Here is a 23,180-nt window from a genome sequence, read left to right as displayed (position 1 = left end):
ACTTGTTAAAATAAATTTACAATAACATGGAATAACATGAACGTTAAACAATCTCACCCTTCTTTCCTAATCCTATTATGTGTTGTAAATTGGTCCATAAGTCTTTAAAGTACTCATGTTTTCCTTTCAATTTTTTCAAGATAGTAGTAGTTCCCAATAATATAACGTGAAAAATGCAGCAAGGAGGTTTTGTGTTAGCTCCTATTTTTGTAAAGTTTCTTGCTATTAAGAATTCATTTGCTTTTCACTTTGGTATCATTGATTAAAATTAACTCACTTGATATTAAAGTGGATGTGCTGTATGTTTCTATAGAAATTTTGTAAAACACCATTGACAGTGCTGTTTAATGGCTATTTAAAATATTTGTCATTCTCTCTATATCAATTTAAAAAAAAAAAAAGGCTGCAGGTCTTCATTAGCAGCTGCTGCAAAGATGAGTTAAAAGTTTTTCTTTACACAAAATATAATGGAAGAGCTCTAAAGACATTTTGAAGATGCTGTGACAGCATGTGAGGTACTGGGAAACTTCCCTCAAATTTGTCAGACTGCCAAAATTATAAGAGAAACTGACATCTCCAGAAGACATTAAAGTTAAGAAATACATATTTGAAGTGCATTTTAATCAGAGGGCCATATCTGATAGCATTTGGGAGTGCTTTGATATGTACAGTTAGAAAGGTTCATTCTCTTAAAACAGTGGAAGGAAAGCAATGCTCAATCCTCTATAAATAACATCAATGAACATTAAGGCTTTTCAATTTGCTAATTTTAGAGTAACTCTCTTTAGTGAAGCAAAACCAACTCTGAAAAGGATATCACATAGTCAGTACTTCACTATCCGAGGCAATACGGAGATTCCATACCCTTGAAAATGGAAGAATTTAGCTAATCATGCAGCTTCCAGCCCCACGAGGGGCTCCTCTCCTCCTAGAAATAAGACTGTCGACTCTTCCTCGTGGTTTCCAACACGATTTTGGGTGCCTGGGGAATACCTGCCCCAAGCTGAGTCCCTGCTGTCACTTAGCCTGAAATTGTAAACCTGATCACAGCATGACGTGCTGGTGAGTTAGGTTTGGGGATACCTGATCTGGATCTGCAGGACTGAATTTGGGCTTGGAAGTGGCAGCATGTATTCTGTCTGGGTTGTGGGTGCACTCAGTACCTCACATGACAAAGGACTGACATAAGATGTGGAGCAAGATGAATCACTCAAGGTTGGCTTTTGGTGGAGCCATCCTGGGCTAGGAGGAGCTGGAGCCCAGCTCTCTGTTGCATGACACAGTGTGACGTCCTGAAGTCTGCAGGCTGGAACAGCACCTGTGCAGGGACATGTGGACTCCAGTCCTATGGAGGGATTAAGGATTAAATCTCAGATCCTTTGTCTATCTGTTAGGTTTTGTCTTGCTGATTTTTTTTCTGACTTCCTCCTCTGACTGCGAGAAGCTGCCTGGTTCTTGGGTTTAATGGAGGGGACATTAGCATCCAATTAGCTTGGGTGAGTGGGAAAATCCTGCTCCGTGAAGGGAGATCCTTGGACCTGGGTGGGAACTGAGTCAGTATCGACCATTTCCAGGCTCATTTCTCTGCCTTTTGGTCTGTTATAGAAGAGATAGAGGAAAGGGTCACTAACAGCCATGGTTCACTGAACAGACCAAGGCCACTATGCTGGAAGCTGGACTGTGGGACATTGGTGAGAGGCAGATGTGCAGGAGTGTGGCTGGTCAGACACCAGAGGCCCTTCTGGGAGCTTGGGACAGACCCTCTGCCTTGGTTGGGCTGTGGAAACTGGTTGTGCCTGAGACCCTGTGCCCAGGAAACTCTCAGGTAAGGCACATCGGTGCAGCTGGAACTGGGCTCCCTCAGCTGTTCTCATGTGCCCTTCATACCACCAGATCCCCTTGCGGCACTCAAGTCATGCTGAATGTCATTTGAAATTTCAGCTGCCACGTTCGTAAGGACAAACATTTCAGCCTTGAGATTCTTCCTTGCCAGCAGCCATGAATCTGTTTGGGTATTTCCCTGCTTGCCAGGGAGCGCTGACCTTTCCTCTGGATGAAGCGCCTGGCTGTGGAGTTAGTGTCCCTTCGCTCCCGGAGTTGGCACTATTTTGTGGGTTTCTGATGTTTTTAGCCAGAGCTTTATGTTTTAAATAGCATGGGCAATTAGGTCATCGTTCCAATTATCTGTGTGTAAATTTTTGTTTTGCTTTAAGGAATCTATTTTGGAGTGACCTTCTTACAAAAAAGGTCCCAAGAGGCTGGACTTCATGTTGTTACTTAACATGAAGAAAACATCATTTGCTTCAGAGAATGGTGTTGTGCCTCCCAGTGGCTTTGACCAATAAGTTTTTTCGAGCTGTCTGCATTGCAGATTTGCAAAGAAGCAAACTGGAGAAGGTTGTTGTTGGCTGTAACTCATGTCCCTCTCCTGCTATGTTAGCTCAGCTGTGATGGTCACCAATGGGAGGGATAGAGTCTGATGGAGCCATGCTCCTGCCCTTCTCTGCCCATCTGGACAGGAGGCAACCCCTGCTTCCTCCATCAGCAGGGACCCGCAGCTCAGATTGCCATGGGAAAGGAGGAAATGGTGACCCAGCTCCCTTTCCTCCCTTCCAAAGCCAAATGAAGGACCTCTTTCTGGGAACCACTAATTTAGTACTGTAAGCTGTTGACCATGCTGATGGACAGGGAACGTTGACTTTATTTCTTATGGCAGTGGTCCCCAAGAATAAGTCGTGCTTCAAAAAAGTGCAAGTCAATGTTAATTTTCTGAAAATTAATACAGTCCTCATGTATCTGTTAGTACATTTATTTGTGCCTTTAAAGGGATGGCAATTGGGATATTGAAGCCAAATTTAAATCTAACTTTGCAGTGCCATATGGCACAACCTTAAGGCAGGAGTTCATGCATTAAATTGCCAGACTGATGTGGTGGTTAAGTAGATTGTCATAATAATCATTAGTTTCAGTACATATAGATTGTACTTGGCCTTTTTTATTGTTAAGCTTTTAAGGGTTGATCTTTTAATGCTTTGTTATGTTGCACAAACTAAGCATCTCAGGAAGACACTTTATGGGTACAAATTGTTAGCATGTTTTAGCCGAATGTAATACGAATGACAAAAAGATCTCTTACTACTATTTAAGATATGTCAGGAATGTTTACTTATATTTGTAAGGATATTTCCATGGTTTGTTTGTATCCCGCCATGGTTCTAACCAGTAGATAGGACTACTGTTTGTGACTATGTTTGGAGTTCTGGAGTAGTTTTGTCTACAAGTCTCAGTGGACTAAGAGAAGAATTAAAAGTTATATTTATATATATATATACATAATCAGAACAAATATTTCTGAGACTGACAGACGTTGTGTAATTGGTTAAAGATGACTTACATTTGTCAAAAAGGGAATTTTAGTTGCAGTGGTTTAGTTTGGTAAAAGTAGTTTATTTGCATCTGCAACTCATGGCTCTTGATGTACCTGTCTTACAGGTGGTTAAGCTGGATTTCAGACCTGGGGTTTTGTCCAATTTTTGGCAGCAGAGTTTTTCTGCTGCAGAATGTGACTGGTAATGTTAATACCCAGCTGGAGCAGAAGGGAAGCTTTTGAGGTCAAAGCCTGGATACAGTAGCTAACACCCTTGGATGATGATCCCTTTGTACCTGGGAGCTGGTCCTGGACCTGTGCATGCCCCAGACCTCCAAGGGATGTGGCATGTGACGTGGGGCTTTCAGCTGCCCAGAGGCTTTGGTGAGTAGCTCATGGGTTGAGGAACACTGAACACATCTAGCACCTGAGGGGTAGAAACCGCAGTGGAAACAGTAGCGTTAAAACAAGTTTATGAAGCTGTCATGATCATCATTAGATTTTCAGATATAGTAACAAAATCACAGTGCAAGTGAAGCTCAGCATTTGCCTGTGCTGGAACCTTTGCATTACTCTGTTTAGCAGGACTTTACCAATAACTTTAAACTTTCAGATTATATTTGAAAAGTTAATAAATAGATTTTTAATAGACCTTGTTTCTTTCTTTCTTTCTTTTTTTTTTTTTGTTTTCCAAATCAGTAAAATAATAATGTTTTTAGGATGTACTCTCTGTGAGAAATTTGAGCACAGAATACATTTCATGGTTGATTTATGAACCCCTTGAAAATATGGTTTATAATGAAACTCTGACAGACCCTTAACAAAATTAGCATGACAACAAGTAATCACAGAATTACAGAATCATCTAGGTTGGAAGAGACCTCCAAGATCACTGAGAATGCAATAATAATTTTCATGCTTGTGCATTCCTACAAAATTTCTTTCGCTAAGCACTTGCCAAAGGCTGAGAGCACTTCCAGCCATGGCTGGGCAGCACCCGACAGAGAGCGCACCAGCTGAAAGCTGGCTGCCTGCTGCACATATGGGAAGTTGTGCATTCAGAGAGTCTGTACGGGTGAAGTTAAATCAGCAGTATCGTTACCAAAATAGCACCAAACTAAGAATAGCTGTCTTCAGCTATAGAGTGATTGCTGGTCTACTAAGGCAAAATGTGAGAAGTGTAACTTTGGTGCTAGCAGTACTTTATTTTAGGGTTTTGTTAGAGTTAGAAAACGTAGTTAAGATAGTAGCTAGGAAAAGCAGTAATGATTTTTACTGTCATTGTTCATATAAACAGTCTATATTTATCATTATATTTTAAAGTTTTATTTTGATGAATTTTAAAGCTGAACCAGGCCTCTACAGACTGAAATTCCAGTGCTTTGCCTGTGTCTAATACTTGCAGTATATGTGATTAGACTCTGCTGTTGTGTGTCTTTGGGACCGTTGTAGAGATAACCTGTGCCAGAGCTGGATAACTGGGTCAGACTCAGGATTTTTAATGTGGAAAAGTCTGGGCTATGGCCATCTCAGATTCAATGTATGTAACACCAGCGGTTTGCCACTAGAAATTTTGAGGGCACTATGCTGACCTCAATCTGCTCATGCAACTACTGGAACAATTAAAGAGCAAGAGCTCTTTAATACAGCTGTTAGTATCTAAAGGGCTGTTGGAGGTTGTAAAAATAATAAAACAAACAAACAAAAAAAAAGGGGGGAGGGGAAGACCTACAGTGACTAGCATATCTGTGGTCTCCCAGTGATTGCTACAGTTACACATAGATGAAGCTAAATTTTAGCATCGAGGCTGATATATGTAGAGTATAATTACCCTTTTATTCTAAAAACAGTTAAAACAATGTTAGACTAAGTGGTTTCTTTTCAAAGGAAAAGTTAAATTGGGAGATATAATTCCAGATGGGATAGTTAGAAAGAGCTGTTTTCTGTGTTTCCCACTGGCAAATTCTTAGGATTGTTTTGGGAAATACAAAAATGTGTGGGAACAGAAAAAACAACCTGGGAAATAAAAAAAGAGAGTGATCTTGTGGTGAGATGGTGAAGCTCATGGGGGCACAGGCTTAGCCAGGCCTTGGGAGAGTTTGTACAGAAAGTGAGCATCCTGCCTGCAGAAATTTTGAAAAGAAAAAAAGAAAAAAGTAGAAATTACTGAGTGACTACTTCATTACTCTTACAGAGCAATTTTTATTAGTTTTACTGGTGTTTCTATGCCTGTGGCAGTCCTCAAATCTCCATTATCAAAGCAACAGATTACAAGGTACTTGTTCTGGAGATCACTGGTGGATTGTGGAAAGGGACAGTGGTGGAGGAGCCAGAACAGCTTGGGGAAGCCCAAACCCAGACGTCATACAGATCATGTTCTAGCAGTTCCACCAATTTTATTGCCTTTTTAAGCACTGTTTGTTAATCAAGGTAAAAAGTGCTCATGAAAATGTTTTACCTTAGTGTGTATGAAATGGGGACAGTGGTCATCTCCTGCACTCAGCCTTAGCCCTCAGCTTTCTCACTGAGATTTTAAGAGTGGAATTTTTGCTTGGACTTAATAGAGTTACAAAGGAATAAAACAGCCTTCCTGAGTGCAATAGCACACAAATTATCAGACTGCTATTTTTTCCTTTTTGACAAGCTAGGCTAAGTATCATGAAAGAGCTGTATTGGAGCACCAGCAGGCATGGTTGGGTGCATGGTACATTAACCAGATTTCTTGGGCTTGTAATCTTGCCCTTTTGAGCACAATTACTTCCCTCTGATTGGGTCCTCTGAAGCTATTAGCAGATCCAACAAGGAGGCTGAGATATTTGTGAACAGCTTTACGTAAGGGATTCCCTGTTGGGGTCATATGTCAGGACTGGGGTCCCAAAGTTCCTGGGAAAGCAAACAACTTCTTTTGTGGTCATTGCATCCATCATACCAGTTGTGGCCTGCACAATAGGGTCATAATCCAGCCCTACAGTTGCTACCTCACAAATTGCAGATGATATGAAATTGGATTCAATTTCAGGATTCAAGAAGTTAGGACTGATAAATACAGTTGGGGTGGTTTTACTGATTCTGAGACACAGACAAAAATATATATAACTATGCTACGTAGTTACAGAAAAAACAACACTTGAAACTAAATTACCCTAAATATTGAAGATTTGACCTTAAAAAAACAGATTATATGGTTTTCCTGTCAAATTCTCTCACCTTTAACATCTCTTGACTACCTTTAATGCCAGATTTTTTTGTAAATTAATTCTCCATTGCACTCCAATTTTAGTCTTCTCACAGGAGAATGTTTCCAAATCTCCATGAGACCAGATTCTGCTATTTTAAATCACATTGCACAGGACCGTACTGTACAAGTAGCCAGCCACACCACGCGCAGTGTGAGTACCAGCATAGCTGGTAACCAGCAGATGAGCTCTTCTCCTGAGACCACGTGCTGGTAACTCAAGGTGCAAGCACTCAGGACCTGGCTCATTGCATGCAGGTGCTGCACCAGCACCACCAGGCATTCGGGGAGATGCCTGCACCGTCACAGCACTGACTTGTAGAAGCAGAGGTGTAATTCAGAATCAGGATACTGGAAAGGATCTGGTGTCGAGAATGGCATAACTGCAATATTTTCTTCTTCCAGACACAAATTGTGTCTTGTTTTAAAGAAATAAGTTCTCACACTAAACTAGTTACTCTAAAGTTTGATATGTGCAATGTGATTTGATAAAATTTCTTGGTTAGAAGTATCACATTTTTACCAGAAATGGCAGGCATTTATAATTTGCTGCACAAGTAGTTTAAGTATTTTAGCATAATTTAGAGGGAATTAATGGCTTGTTATTTATTGCCTAGTTCTTTGTAGGAGTGATTTATAAAGCCATGCTCTGCACTGCTTGTTACTTTGCATTCTCTGTGTTAGCTGTACCATCAATATCACTAAATGAATTCACAGTGACATTGCTCTGGAACTATGGTTTTTGATACAAGGGTTACAGAACATAAATCAAGAATTATGTTTAATTCATAAGAGGCACCAATCTCTCATTTAGGTGTAGGTTGGGCTAGAAGATGTCAAAAATATGTTTTACAATACCTCTTCTGATTGCATTCAGACTCTTTCTATATGCCTTTATGTTCTGCGTGAGAATAATATATAGTAATACGGTGCAGTTTGTCAAGGGAATAACATTTGTGTTTTTATTTATTTGTGTACAAATGGTATCATTATTTTTACCACAAGCCACAAAGGAATATATTTACATGAATATACTTAAAGTGATTCATAAAGGAATCCATAAATATAAAGATAAGTCTTCCCTATTCTATGTTATAAATACTATTGTTGATTATTTAAATTACATTTTAAAAACCTAACATTTCTAGTATTTCTTAATGTTATTTTCATTTCTCTTCCCACAGAAATGTAAATAAACCCTCTCTTCATTATAGTCTTCCTTTGCTTATCTCTTTAAATTCTTCTTGAACTAGTGCATTGAAATCCAGAGTACTGAAAAGCATATAAGAACATTTATATAGTATTTTTTTACTTTTTATTCATCTTATGTAAATATATCTGTCCTTTTTAGCTTTTGTAAAGAAAAAAAAAATAGTTTTTAGAAAGGCTAAATTTAGAATCAGGTATGACTTGGAAATGTGTTTTTACCTCAGTGTTATTCAAAGTGTGTATGAATACTTGACAGTGTCATTCACATACAAAAGTAATTTGAAGAAAGAAGATTTAACTTTTCATGCTATTGAGGCAGCTTATTACAGGTGTTAGGTATGCGAGATCTGTGGATGATTCCAGGGCTGTCACTCACTGTGAGTTTGTTCATTGCTTGTCTGTAAGAAGTGGGACATACTCTTAGATATTTCTTGGAGTTAGCAAAATAGCCATCACGTTTTAAATGTATGACTGAAAGGAGCTGCATTCATGGGAGAATACCAGTGTTTATACCTAAAGCAAAACTGGAAAAAATGTGTTTCTGAAGATGAAGGACTATTGTTTTTTTACTATTTTAAACTTTTGTTTAAAATTTGTTCAGAAACAAAATACTGTAAAAGAAAGAGATGAATATAACTTATCACTGGACAGGGAGAAAAATCAGACTTGAGGCTCCTTGTGCCACATCTTTCATGCCTTTTCCTTGTGTGTGAATATAAATTTCGAATAAGCATTGTGCAGTGAGGAAAGGAGCTGCATCCCCACCTTCACCACCACTGCTTGCTGTCACTGCTGCCTCTCCTCGGGCTGGAGTGGGTGGGCAGGACCCATCCCACTGCCCCCCTGTGCTGCCCCGAAACTCCTTGGCAAATGGCAACCGCATTTGTTTCAGAGTTCTGGCATGCCCCACAAATTGCGATTCCTATTCTCTTCACAGGTCCAATAGAAAGGTTAGACCAACAAAGACTCAAAAGCTAAAGGTTCACTGAACAAAGAATATTTGGCCTGTCACTGAGGCCAAATACATATTTAAATTTTATGTGCAAAGCTGGAAGAATAATTTTTTTTTTCCATTTTCACTTAAAAATATGTTGGGAGTGAACTTTTTGGATTAATATTATCTTGTTACCTCAGTTTTGCAAATCAGACTATTCTATCTAATTTGTAAACAAGACTTAGACACTTCTAGGAAAAAAAAAATCATGTATATGTAAAAATCAGAAATTCCTATTACTATTTTACAGGTTCCAAATATTCCAAAAATTCTTTATCTTGAATGCTTCCTTTGTTCCTCCTTCCCCTGCAATGGCTTGTTGGCCTCCAGACATCTAGCACCCTTTGCTCCCACTGTTGTGCTGGGTTACATCAAGGATGTAAGCAGTGAGTTTTGGGAAGGTGTGAGGACCCTGAGGGATCCCTTGGTCTCACAGGAGGGGGTGACCCATGTATTTCTAGACCTTCCTTAAAACATATGTCTGAACATCCAGCTCTGCAGGCATCTACCTCTGCAGGCGTTCAGCACCCAAACTGCAGCAGACTAGCTTGGGATGATTTGGTTTTGTGGCAGAAGCTTTTAGGAAGGATACTGAGAACTTGCAAGGAGGGAAAATGCCTTCGGTGCCTTGAGACCCCAAGGAAAGAGCCTGAGACACTGTTTCTTCAGTTTCACAAAGAAAACTAATGTGTTGTTATTTGTGGCATCCTTAGACAGGATACAAAGGTGCAAACAAAAGAGTTATCATGGATCTACTTAATTACATCAATCTGTTCAAGACACAGAGCTCCAATACAGGAACTAACTGCAAGCAAGCTCAGAATTTCACCTTCTAGTACTTCTGAAATAGCAGTGACTAGGGTAATTTTTCTTCATTATTTTGTGTGTCATTTGATTAGGAAGGTTATGTCTCAAAATGGGTAAATGCAGTGCATGGTGACATAGTAGAGTCAATTCCTGGGCAAGTGTCCAGTTTTCAGATAGTCAATAAGTTATATTAAAATTTACCATCACCAGTATCAAAAGGTGCTTGTGCCAGTTAAAAACAAGTAAGAGAAAAACATGCAAGGAAAATAAATTTGATTTAGGGATGTTTAGCCTAATATATATTGCTGGACTGCTAATGCTGTTTATCAATCCATCCTTCTCCCTACACTAATTGTTTTTGAACACATAGGTCTGTTCCAATGAAAGCATACAGCAGCTTAAGTGTCTTCAATATATTATTTTGGGAGTTTGAATATAGAGGATCTTGTTGAAGGAGCCAGTGGGGAGTATTATCACATACAGGAGGAGTCTCAATTGAGTTGAGAGATCAAAAGAAAAACGACACCCCTGTGGCTGGAAGTGATGAACTTGTGGTTTAGATGTCACCTCTCCTTACCTGAGGTGGGGAATGGCTGTGTGCACACTCTCACTGCCTGGCAGCACACAGGGAAATGCATCAAGTTTCACACTACCCAATAAACTCGTAAAATCACAAAGCAGTATAGTGCAGCATACCTGGCATCAGGAATGCAGCTGGGAATTTCTGACATCAAGGCTTTAAACAGAATCTTTTTTTAAAAAAAAACAAAAAGTATATTCCCCCCAAAAAATAAAATGAGACTTTCATATTTATTCTGATATGAGTTTCAGAAGTGTTAATTCCTATAAACATTTTTTTTCCATAAAAATAGACTATTAAGAAATAAGATGCAGTTCTTTTAAAATAAAAATCAGTAGGACCAATGTTTATGCACTAGAGAACAAATTTTAGCATTTGAATAACAAGTACATTCTTCAATTTTTTGTTGTATTTTGTTGTGCATAAAGAAGTATATCAAGTGATCTGGAAAAAAAAAAAAAAGAGCCGTTTCAATTATGCTTCCTGAAACCCACAGATCTTTCCAATGTTCTTATTGGTAAACTCTTTGAAAGATCAAGTAGCACTGTGAAAAATATTGAAAAACAACACTACTGCCAGCTGCAAAGCAGTAAGGTATTCCTCTATAACAAGACAACGTGAAAAGTTTTGCAACAAGTATAAAAAAAAAAGATTTGTAAATGGAAACATGAATAGGACTCATGTTCTGGTTGACTAAATATATCTAAAATATTTACAATGAATTCTGTTTCTCTTTGTTCAGGAATTCTCATGATTTTTCATATCATTTTATTCATAGTCAATAATACAGCCAGAACAATGTTTAGGTGCAGTATATACCGAGAAACAGGAATAAATAAATATTTTTAAATTCTGAACGTAAAAGGTACCTGTGAACATGTGTCCACTGAGTATCAGTGGTATATAAACACAGGTCTTCAGCTTCAAAGCAACAGATTGGCCTGAGGTCAATAAATGATTCATTTTAGATGTTGATGATCAATTTTAGATGTTGAGCTTAGTGATATGGTTTAGTGAAAGACTTGTTAGTGTTAGGTCAGAGGTTGGACTAGGTGATCTTGGAGGTCTCTTCCAACCTAGACAATTCTGTGATTCTGTGATTCTGTGACAAAATTTAAAATAGGAAATGCACAGCAAAGTCATGCAAGGAATCCAAACTTACTATAAGCCGCTTGAATGAGGGATCCCCAGAGATGGATGCACCTGGAAGCTAAAAGGCATGGATTACCAGCTGTATTTTAAAACATTGTGTTTGTTGTTGGCAATATATTGTTTTTTCACAGTCTTCCTACTAGAATAACATAGCAGAATTAATCTCTGCCAATGAATGAAGTCTATCTGTTTCTCCAGCATGTGCCAAACAAGTCGTACTGCATAGTTAGGGTGCTATTTTTACAGCATTGTTTTCAGATGCTGTCCTCAGAGATGTCTTATTTTCTTCTAAATTGATAATTGTATCTCTGTCATCCATACGCCTTTACCAGTTCACAGTTTACCGTTATTCCTGCCATCTGTTTGATGGGTCTTGCTTCAAGTCTTTCTAGGCACAGCAACATCCATCTCATCCACAGGGGCAGAGTACTTTATAGCCTTTGGTTCATTGTTTATTTGTTGCAGTTTTTCAAGATTTCAGCCGTTCTCTGTACAGATGTGATTTTCTCTTCAGAAATCATGGGGTATTTAGTAATTATTCAAGAAGGGAATTACCATTTAAAAGGGAAAATGCTTGTGGTAACTTTATATGACATTCCATCAAATCTAGTATCTATTTTGACTCCGTCCACAATGGCAATGCTCAGACATCTGGCCATTTTTACCTACATTGCACAGAAAGATTTAACTTAGAGATGGTATGTTACTCTTTCCCATTGCCAGAAGACTCTGATGGAGCCAGTACTTGGTGTATTTCTGCCAAAGAGACTGCTCAGAAGCACCAAGGTGCTAGAAAACCTCTGCCTGCCTTAGCCTGACACAGTCCTGAATTTGTCCTGAACGGCTTACGGGATGTGTCTTTCCCTAGTGGCACAGGGGCTTGTATTAAATGCAGTGGTGCATCTACTGCATAAGTTCCTTAGATGAAGTTGAGAGAGTCACAAGAACAGTCCCACCTTTTATGTTGCTGCTTATTTGATGCAGACATAAAAAAATGTTAAAATATGTGGTGCTCTGAAAAGCCATTAGCATATCAATTTTGAGACAAGGTCCTATTTCATCCTAAGTGTTAGCTCAAGTTTGCTGTTTTATTAATCAACCATAAACTTCTTAGATATACAAATTACTCATGAATTTCCCTAATTTCCAGCACGATTCTGTTATGTACAGCACCAGATGTGCAGGTCTCTGATGAATGCCTTCATCTGGAATACTTAGTATTTGGGATTGCGTGCATGGGAATTAGAGAACCCAAGCAATATTTCATGTGACAGAGCAATAATTATTTTTAAGTATTTGAAAAGTTCACCTTCCTGGCAACATTACTGAACTGAATTCCGAATGTATTCTTTTTGATTAGGAACTGTCATTAACAAATAAATGAAGAGTCAAAGTCTGGTTACATTTTACCCAATACTGCCATTTTTTTGTTCATCTGGGACATACAGAGCCCAATGTTGTGACTGTGCTAAAGAGTCTCAGAACACCATCAAAATATTTTCCTACAAAGATTCATTCCAGTGTTGTGCTCATTCTGCCAACAATTTCTGAAAACAAATCTATACTCAGAGGAAAAATGAGTCAGGAACAAAAAACTGACACCAACCCTCTATCCTAGAAGTACTTACATTATTACTTACGGATTCTCTCTTATTTGGTTTCTTTCAAGGCTGTGGTTATAGATCTCTCTATTAATACTCTGCTTAAAGAGAAGGGTTTTTAGAGTTGGATGTCCTTTTTTAATAATAGGTTTAAAGATTTTTTACCAACACGGTATCAAAAGGAGGTGTTATGGCAATGTAGCTTAGTGGGTAATTTATTTCAGAGTGAGATAAATCACGGATTGTTTCCTAGTGAGAAGCACGGGTTCAGACTCATTATTGTCGGAACAGTATATTACATGGGAGGTTGCTGGCCAAATGAGTGTTTATAGTGTTTTAGAGTGTTTATGCCCATGCCAAGTGACTGACCAATTCAAGCGAAAGTTCACGTGGCAGTTTTTGTTTAAAATAATCTTGATAACTTTAGCAGTATTTTACTATGTAAAAACATTCACGAGTACCAGAGCTGTGAGTCTGGACATGCTGTCACATGCTGTGGCAGAAGGCATAGCAGTGTTGTGTGTGTTTGATCAATGCAGCTGACTGTTCGGAGCAGGAGGTTGGCCTGGGGACCTCCTGAGGTCCCTTCCAGCCTGGATTTTCTTATCATCCTATAAACTTCTCTGGGGTGTGAAGAGTCTGTGTTGCCAGACCATGGTCTCCTGGGTGGAGGAATCAAAGATTCTGCCTATGGCTCAGAAGCAGCATTACTTAAACAGGCCTCTCTGAAACAAATATCCTTGTTGAAGAAACACCGAGCGATGCCATGAGCAGCAGAATCCATCCATGCATCTTTGTTTCATGTGGCTTCAAGCACTAAGTCCCCATAGCTCCCAACTGCTCTCACGCCACATCTCAGACTCTCCTGCAATACCCGCAGGCTTCCCGGATATCCTCCTGCCTTTCCCTGTACATCCAGCTCCGGTTATTGATGCCAGACCTCCTCACTGTAGCCTCTCCAGTTTACGCCATATTCCTGATGTCCTTCCACCTGCTTTTTTTGGCTGGAGTTCTGCAATACTTAACAAATTTGTCATTTTTTTCAGTGGCTGACGGAATTAATTATTCTCCTAAGGCAATATTTCACCTGTCTATTTCTGTTTGTAAGCTGGTATGGTCTTAAGGGATATGTGCTTTTTTCCAACACATAAATCTGGCTGAAAATTAAAAACCAAGAAGGAGAAATAACTGTCCTTTGTATGATTAGTTACCCTGCTTTTTTTTTGCCTTTTTTTTCCCCCTGGAAATCTGCCATATTCCCATCATGCAAGAGGCAAGTGGGGGCTGTAATTTCCTCTTGGAAAAGTAGGGAATAAAAAGATTTTCAGTAACTGCTGTAGCAGGTTCTTCCATAATTTGATTTGTAGAAATCTGTGAAAGGTTTGTGTACTTCATCTGTTTTTCAGTCCTCTGAAAACGTTTAGGACAGTGGTAAGAACGCAAAGAAACTTTAGACAAGGAAGGTAATATTTCAGTGTCCAGTGAAGCTGTAGGAAGCAGAGATGTGTCCCATGGACACAGGGCTGCAGCATGTGGACGTTTTGACTTTTGATGCAACATTTTCTAGCTTTAGTCTAAAGAGACAGGTTTTATCCTTCCCTTATAATCTGCTTTACACAATGTGGATGCACCAGTTGCATCTCTGTAATTAATTTTGAACTGAGTGTTTGTTAAGAAATGGGGTTAATTTGTCTATTTGAGGATTTCCCTGTGTGGGTTGTAAAGCAAACACAGTGGGTGAGGTTCCAGATTCTCATATGGTTCAGGTCATCTGCAGCTGCTGGCAGCATCCTTTGGGGATGCAGGCAGCTAAAACAGGTTACAGCAGGCTGCTCAAACCTTAACGGGGAAACAGATAGCGAGACAGACGGCATGAAAGCAGTGAACTGAAAAGGTGTCCTTAAAAATCATCCTTTTTTTCCATTACTTAGGATCTTTTAAAAGCATTTTTTTAATTTTTTTTTTTCCACCATAGGGTCACATATGCTATTTCAGATTTTACTCTTTCAGATTTTAATCTTTTTTAAGAGATGGAGAGAAACTGCACCATCTCTCTGGGCAGCCTGCTCTCCTGCTTGGACAGCTGCTGTCAGATCCCCCCAGAGTCATCTCCTCTCTAGGCTGAACAAGCCCCGGTCCCACAGCCCCTCCTTGCAGGGCAGGTGCTGCAGCCCCAACCACCTCTGTGGCCTCTGCTCAAGTCACGCCAGTTGATCAGCACTGTCAAATCTGATTACTACGCCTTGTTAAGTAAAGGAAAGGATACTATTCATTGTATGGGCATACAGGAAAAAACTATGTGCCGTTAAATTCTTTTACTTAATACCTCAGTGTTCCTTTAGATGTATCAGGTACTTTGAAAATCCATACTAAGCTGTAACATTTCTTTCTATGACACAAGAAAAGACATTTTTGTTGTTATTCTTCTTCTTCTTGAAGGATAATTTAGGCGATTGAAAGACATTTTGATTACATATAGGCTTTAGAAGACTATAGAGAAAAAGTTTGGGAAAAACAGTATTTTTTACACAAAAAGAAATAATATATTCATTATGCTAGGGCTAAATATGGACTTTAAATACTTATGAATACTCAACACATTAAAAAACGAAAACCCATGCAATCAGTGTTTCACTAGGTAATAAAACACAAGAGATTGTAAAACCTAAGACAAGGACAGCACCCTCTCCCAAACACGGGAAAAGGTGGAAAACAGAGACCTAGTTGTTGGCATTGTGTCAGTATAGAGACAATGGATGCTTGTTCTATTATTTATATGAACTGACGGTTTGGCAGATGCCACTGCAAAAAAAACAACCCTTTATTTAAAATGTAGAAAAAATAAAATTTGCTTTCCTTTATAATCACACAATGCAAAATACTAATGAAATGTTGGATTTCCTGTAGCTGGGAAGAAAGTATTGTCCTAATCTGCTTTCAGTCAGCAAGAGGCTCTAATCATTCTAGTCACATAAAAGTAGATAGAAGTGAAAATCATCTTTTTATTCTTTGAGATACAGGGGAAAAGAGGATGGATGGTTACTTACAGTTTAAAATGGTAATTCTTAATTTTTTCCTCTTTGTTAATGCATATTTATTGTTCTGTTGTATCCTTATTCTGTATTTACTCCCTGTAACCACACAGACATTTGGTGTTTTTTGTTTTGTTTTGTTTTGTTTTATGACTACAAAAGGAAATTCTCATAAATTATAATGTGTAGGGGATGGGGCTTCCAGTGCTGTAGCCACAAATCCATTCCCTGTAATATACTCAATAATTATACGTTCATCTCATTTATTTTTCTGCCACTTTTATTCAAAACTTGATTAAAGAAAGCACTTAAATATGTACTTAATTCAACCCCTTAATCAGAGCAGCACTTCCTAAGTGAAGCAGTGTGGGGCAGCTTTCCGTGTTAAACCATAAAAGCTTAAATCTGCTTGATCTTCAACTGATATTGCCATTTCACTGTCATATTCCTCTCTTCACGTTTCATCTTAAATTTGTTTCTGGAAAATCTTCATGTTCTCTCTTAAACATTTGTTTACTTCTTTTTTTTTTTTTTAATTTTGAAAATGTCAAAGACAATAACAACAAAACCGACCTCACCTCAATGAATGAGATGGAAATTGTTTCCAAGCTGACTCCAAACCCATGTCTCAGGGTTTATCAGCCTACTGATAAACCGGCTCTCCCAACAATGCTAGAAAAGACTAAACATGAAAAATTAATCAGTAATTTTATTTATGAGAAAGGGTAAACTGTCATAAATGAATGGCTCCTCATATCAATATTTCAACCGATATATTTGATTGAAACAAGTCTGGTTTTGTATATTATCACCTGTTTAGGTGATAATATAGTTACATTACAAAAAATGTGCAGAAGATACATGGGGATAGGTCTTGGAGCCCTGGTCTCTACATGTGCTCTAAGTGTGCACTGGACCATGTGTACAGTCAAAACCGTACACATCAGGCCAACACACGGAAGGGTGCACAGACCACTGCACACTTTAAAAGTGTCTCATCTGGAGTGTGGTTGAAGTTGTAGGTTTTAAAAAATGCATGTTTTGCACGGGGTGCACTGAGAGAAAAGTTCTGCAAGACTGGCTGCACGCAGGTTGGAGCTAGCATCATGGTAATGAGCTCTTTACAGTGCACAGACAGTGTGTGGGAAGGAGAAAGAGCCCATCACTGCTCATACTCTGTGTGGTTTGTCCCAGCCAGTAGAGGTTTCTGCCAGCCATACCCATGTTGTGTTGCATGCTCTGTTAAGGGCAGGGTAGTCTCACCAAATGCTACTCGGTATGGCTACACATATGTTGATAAGCACTCCCTCCCATACACACAAATACACACCTGCAGCTTCAAATACTGTTGGAAAAAATACAAATACAAATACAACAAAAGAAGACTTTGATTTCTTTATTTGGTGTTTATTGGATCTTGCTGAGAAGCCTTTTGACATTTCATCTGCATTTTTTTGTCTCTCAGACATAATTTTTTCTGACATTATAACATTCAAAATCTTCACAAAGATACTCACACCACCCCTGGGTTAGACTCCTATTGCCCTTCCCCACATGGGTTGACCTCAGAGATAACTTCAGAGACAGGAGTTAAAGGAGGTGGCTCTTGTTCCTCTTGTACTTACTCCATACAAATGCAGAGGAGCCTGAGCTCACGATAAAGTCAGCCAGAAGCACAATGCATGAGCATGGCCCGCAGGCTTCAGCCCAGGGCAGCTGCCACAAGTGAACTGGTCGCTCTTTGGCCTCTCACACATACCCTGCTTTCTGTGGCCATTTTAAGCCTTTCCCTCTGAAGTCTTTTCACCTCTGATCCAGGCTTTCAGAGCGAGCATGCTAATTTTGTCCTCTTGAACAAATGTCCACATAAACAATCACATCTTACTTGCCAGCTTTCCCTGGCAGCTTCAGCTGAATACAGCCAGGACAGATGACTTTTTTTTACAGTACCTCAGGGAAGAAACAGTTGGGTAAAGAGAGGGAAAGGCAGAGTCAAAACCATGTTTTTTAGGATGCACATACCTCATCCCTGCTACTTTAATTAGACTGTGTTTACAAGTCAAGCGGAGGCTGAAAAAACAACTCAGAGGCATCCAACCAGCACCAATATGCCAGCACTTCCTTGGCCGCTGTTGGAGACCTGGTCACTGGTGGTTTCAGCATGATGGGAGACACGCTGAAGTGTACACCAGCAACACACCCTGCCCTACCCAGTCAATGGTCACCAAGCTACCTTTGCAGTGCATTTTGAAAATATGTTTCACACTCTCTCTGAGAAAGGCCAGATGCTCCTGCCCTGGGCACTTAATGCCCAGCAGACCTATTCCTCATCCTGTTTTTTAATTTATTTATTTTGTTAAGACCTCTTAATTGGGTAGTATTTTTGTGGTTTTGTTTGTGTGTGTGGTTTTGTTTTATTTTGGTTTTGGACTATAGTGAAAACAGGACAACCCTTCAAGCAGTGAGAGTTTTACAAATACAATAAAACATTAAAATCCACCTAGTTTATTTGATGAAGAGGGCAAATCTCTGCCCTGGCCTCTGGGCAGTGCTGCCATGCATCCTTGCTGCACATGGAGCCAGGAGAGCCTGGGCTCAGTCCCACTCACCTTTCCTGGCTATTGTCTCCCGAGCTGAAACACTCAATTTAAAATACAGCATGCTGGCAGTGCACCTGAATCCACTGTGGAATACAAGATACTTCAACATAAAATCATGACAGCAGTTATTCAGTATGTATGCATTTATTTTCCCTTCTAGCCCAGACCCATCAGCACAGGACATCTCCTGCATCACAGGGCAGTGGCAGGGACGGAGTGCAGTCTGTGCTGTTGGTGGATCCCACTGGATTTAGGGGGGACAGTGCTATGCAGTTTGGGAGAAAAATCTCAGCTTTGTATAGCCAGCCACTGATTTCCCTGGAGAGATGGATAACATCCTAAATTTCCTCCAGTGGAAATAGTCATGACCATGGCACAAGGAGAAGCAATGCAGCTGCTAGCAGTAGGCACAGGGCTAAATCATGTTAATGTGGGAAAAAGAATAACTTTTTATGAGGGCATGTAATGATAGAACAATGGGTAATTATTTTAAACTGAAAGCAGGTAGATTTAGTTTAGATATAAGGAAGAAATTCTTCACTTTGAGGGTGGTGATGCCCTGGCACAGGCTGCCCAGAGAAGCTGTGGCTGCCCCATCCCTGGAGGTGTTCAAGGCCAGGCTGGATGGGGCTTTGAGCAGCCTGGTCTGGTGGGAGGTGTCCCTGCCCACGGCAGGGGGGTGGAACTGGGTGGTCTTTAAGGTTGCTTCCAACCCAAACCATTTTGTGATTCTGTGATTCTATAACTTCATTTTCCATGATCCTTTTAAAAATCTTTTGGGGACTGTCATGAGATGGGGTATTTTGTTGTAGGAAATCTCTCTTCCCAGATGCCTCCTGAACAAGTTTGTGCTGGTGCCTGTCTCCTCTCTCCAGGGGAAGGCACAGGTGCTGCCAGCCCCTGTAGGAGCAGAGCGAAGGCCAGGCTGTGCTGACCCCAGAGCATGACCAGGTGGTGGCAGCCCTCGGAGGGAGGCCTGGGGCTGGTGCTCTGCTCCTGGGCACGCAGCACAAAGCATGCTGCAGGAGGCTGGACCACGGGTTTGGGAACGGATGTGAACATCTCTGACTTGTTTCTCCCAGATCGCCTGAAGGCTGGAACGATTTGTGTCATCACATAGGGGACAAAATGATGTCGCCTAGGCTTCTTTCAGAGGAGGTGGCAATGCTGCACTTGAATAAAGTGGCTTTAAGCTTGTTAGCAGGGTGTTGTTTTGTGTCCCCTTCTTTTTTCCTTTTCAGTGACAGCCAATCTAAAATTCTTTATTGGCACTTGATTTCACCTTTAGCGGTTCTGTTTTAGGAAGCAAAGTTTGTTACAGAAATCCCGGGGTCAGTTGGCAATGCTGAACCCGCAGCAAGCCTTGGCACAAGATAGAGGCTTCCAGCGTTCAGAGCCTTTTTGTCCTCTCTCAGCAGTTTATCTCTCCTTGCTACTGTTAAAAACACATTTTCTCTCTTCTCCCTTACATAGCCCCAAGCAGACAGATCCATCTAGGCTAATGGAGGTGTGAAGTTAATGTAAAGAGGAACCTTATTACCTCTAAGTTGTTTTTCTTTCAAAGCTCTCACTTACCATGTCAGGACATTCCTGTTCCCTTCCATTTTTCTTTTATTTCTCTCCCCCTTGGAGAGATTGATTCCTGGGAAGGAGCTACCTCTGGGGACACACAGAGCATGCATCCTGCCTTTTGCCTGGCTGACAGGTGATGCTTGATGGGTCACTTGCCCTTTAGCTGGAAATAATTAGCATACAGTGACAAAGGAGGACTACAGGCTGGTGGGGAGTAACACCAATTAATTAAGTACTCTTCATCTAAGCAACATTTAACTATATGGAAGACTGTACAGAAACTTTTGAAAAACCATACAGAAATCAGTTAATATTAATGTTAAGAAAAGAAAACACCACAATTAATAACTGAATAATTTTCTTTCTATACTAAAGACTTCTTTAAACGTTGCCTATATTATTTTTATTATAATTACTATAATAATTTCTTGAGTGTCACTATAGGGATGCCTATGGTTTTGGATTTTTAAAAGTTAAAATCCAAATTCTTGATCCTGTTCTTTTAAGCTCACGTGACAGGTAGGAATATCATAAGTGAAGGAAGTTCAATACAGGCAAGGTACATTTTGCACTTCTTTCTAAAAGTAACTTAGCTCCTGTATAATTCCACTGCAATTCTGGCATTCTCCATGTGTAAAGCATAAATAGAGAAAAAAACAAGCAGATAATACTGGAAAACAGAAGCAATACCCTTAATAATTCTCTGAAGCTGCCCTGGCTGGTGCAGAACTCATGCATATGCCCATTGCAAAACTAATGCTAACTTGAGCACGTGTTGTAGGAAGCGGTGCCCTTGCTGTAGAGCACCACTGTCCCTGGGCACAGATCGCTCCTGCCGTGGAGCTGCAATAATTGGCTCCTGGTCTGTGCTACCAAGCAAGGGATGATGGACACAGGAAGATGCAAATAATTCTGCCAGCTGCTGGCTCCATCCCCAAACCCCCTTTTTCTTACACGTATGCAAGAATACACTACTCGGTTTGGTATTATTGGTATTATTTGCTATGTGTTTGCATTCAGACACATACTCAAGCTCCCCTCTGCATATGGTCTGTGTTTTGAGAGTTTGCTCCTATCTGCCTCATAGAGGAGTTTTGTGGTTATCTTTGTTGCATATATCCTGAATTGTATCCTGGGTGACTGCGTAAACAGCTTCTCTGGAGGGTCAGCCCATGGCTGGTATAAGTTTTCTTTTTCTTTGTCTGCAAGCAGCCCTGTCTTCCATACTGCCAGAATGGGCAGAGATAGAAATGCTGCACTTCTGTGCATTAGGTGTGGCATTTTCTTTCAGGTGTGTAACAGGGATCCCACTGTGTAACAAGGATTTTGCTGAAACCCTGGAATTCCCAGAATGAAACACATTTGCAAAACATGTCTGTTCATGCTGGTCTGCACCTAGACATGGCTGTGGGATGTCCTGCAATTTTAAATCTGGTTAAAATCTGTTAACCAAAGTCTCCGAATCCAGTCCTTTTAAAGAAGTCTGGGCTACATATGTTTGGTTTTGGAGATTGTTTTGTCTTATTCTGTCTGGTGCATCCACATATACCTGTGAGGGAATTTGCAGAAATGTATGTAAGTGCATGTTCATCACAACACAGCTTGTGACTCAAATTTCTTGAGTTCATACTGTTAAATGAGACTCAAAGTCTCAGCTTTCTGGCATTTTTATGACCTTTTTATTTATTTATTTATTTATTTATTTATTTATTTGTTTGTTTATTTATTTTAATGCGTAGAAGCAATGTATTTATTTTTATTCTGCTTTGTACTCAGTATGATCACTGCTCACAGTAGTAGAGGAAGAAATGTTAGTGGAGAACTAAAGCATGAAGTTTTGCTGTGTTTGAAATCCTAAAATAGGATGTATGATGTATATGGTAGGGGCTACAACCAAAACCTCACACCAGTAATGTGATCTCAGCACTGTGGCCAAAGTACTTACTACCTGGTGAGGCTCCACCCCAGCTTTGCGTACACCTCCAAAGCAACCAAGCAGTCCAAGCAGCCAGACAAAGCAACATGCACAGGGGAAGGGAGTTCCCTGAGTGCCCTAAGAGCATCAGGTAGCTGTAATTTTACACTTCTGGTCATACAGATAGGGTAAATAGAGTTTTCCTAATTGAGCAGGAAGAAAATTGGATCCCAAACAAGTTTTCCTGTTTGGCAGTTTGTAGATGAGTTTTACCTTCAGGGTCCCCTATATCTGAAAAATATAGTATTAGATGGGTTTTGTTGCTCTTCCCTGTCAGCATAACTGGCCTAATAGCTGAGTAAAAAATGATCTATGTTGAGTTACCTCTACAGACCATGCCTTTATGCTCCTTCCTGACAGTTTCATGAGCAAGTCAGGTGTGATGCATTAGAGAGGGCACACAGCTGGCTAAAAATCACACTCATAAAGTTGCTTTCAATATCTTACTGTTGGGCTGAGAGGCTATTTCAAGGAATTCATATGGATCAATCTTGAGTCTATTTATGTTAATTATTTCTGTTACTGACTCAGAAAGGGTGAAGAACATGTATGAGAGTGTGTATAAGTCTAGACAGGTATTGGAAGAACTTCAGCTGCGAGAAATCAGAAGTCAGAGTCAGCACTGACAAATACTGATTTTGAAATCAACAAGATAAAATTAAGTTGCAAAGTTACACTTAGGAAATAGAGATGAAATGAGCAATTGGAAATAAAAAATAACCAGCACTGTTAGCATGGCAGCACTGTAAGATAAGAGCAAATCAAATTGCATTGGATCTCTAGCTGATTATGGGAAAACAAAATGACAAATATTTCTCCATGGTACATTAGGCAGCCCGTTAGTTGTGGGTCATTAATGGGAAAGAATTATTATATAGACAAAACTGGTAAGACTTCAAATATAGAAACACTTTGTGCTATTATAGGCATATTACTTCCTCAAAGGAAGAGGCAGACAGAGAGAGACCAGTGGGGACCAAGAAAATAGTATGCTGTTCAGAAGGTGAATGGTTAGAGGACAGGCAGTGTGAAGGTACTGGGCTTGTGAGTTTGTGG

General features: G+C 39.9%; 1 protein-coding gene across 2 annotated transcripts in view; it reads left to right on the top strand.

Moving 5' to 3' along the window:
• Positions 1-23,180, top strand: part of RELN (reelin) — a 293,331-nt gene that overhangs the window by 92,842 nt on the left and 177,309 nt on the right. The window lies entirely within an intron of this gene.

This window comes from Anser cygnoides, chromosome 1 (genome assembly GCF_040182565.1).
Source record: "Anser cygnoides isolate HZ-2024a breed goose chromosome 1, Taihu_goose_T2T_genome, whole genome shotgun sequence".
In the NCBI taxonomy this organism is placed as follows: domain Eukaryota; kingdom Metazoa; phylum Chordata; class Aves; order Anseriformes; family Anatidae; genus Anser; species Anser cygnoides.
This window is presented reverse-complemented; position numbering and strand designations above follow the sequence as displayed.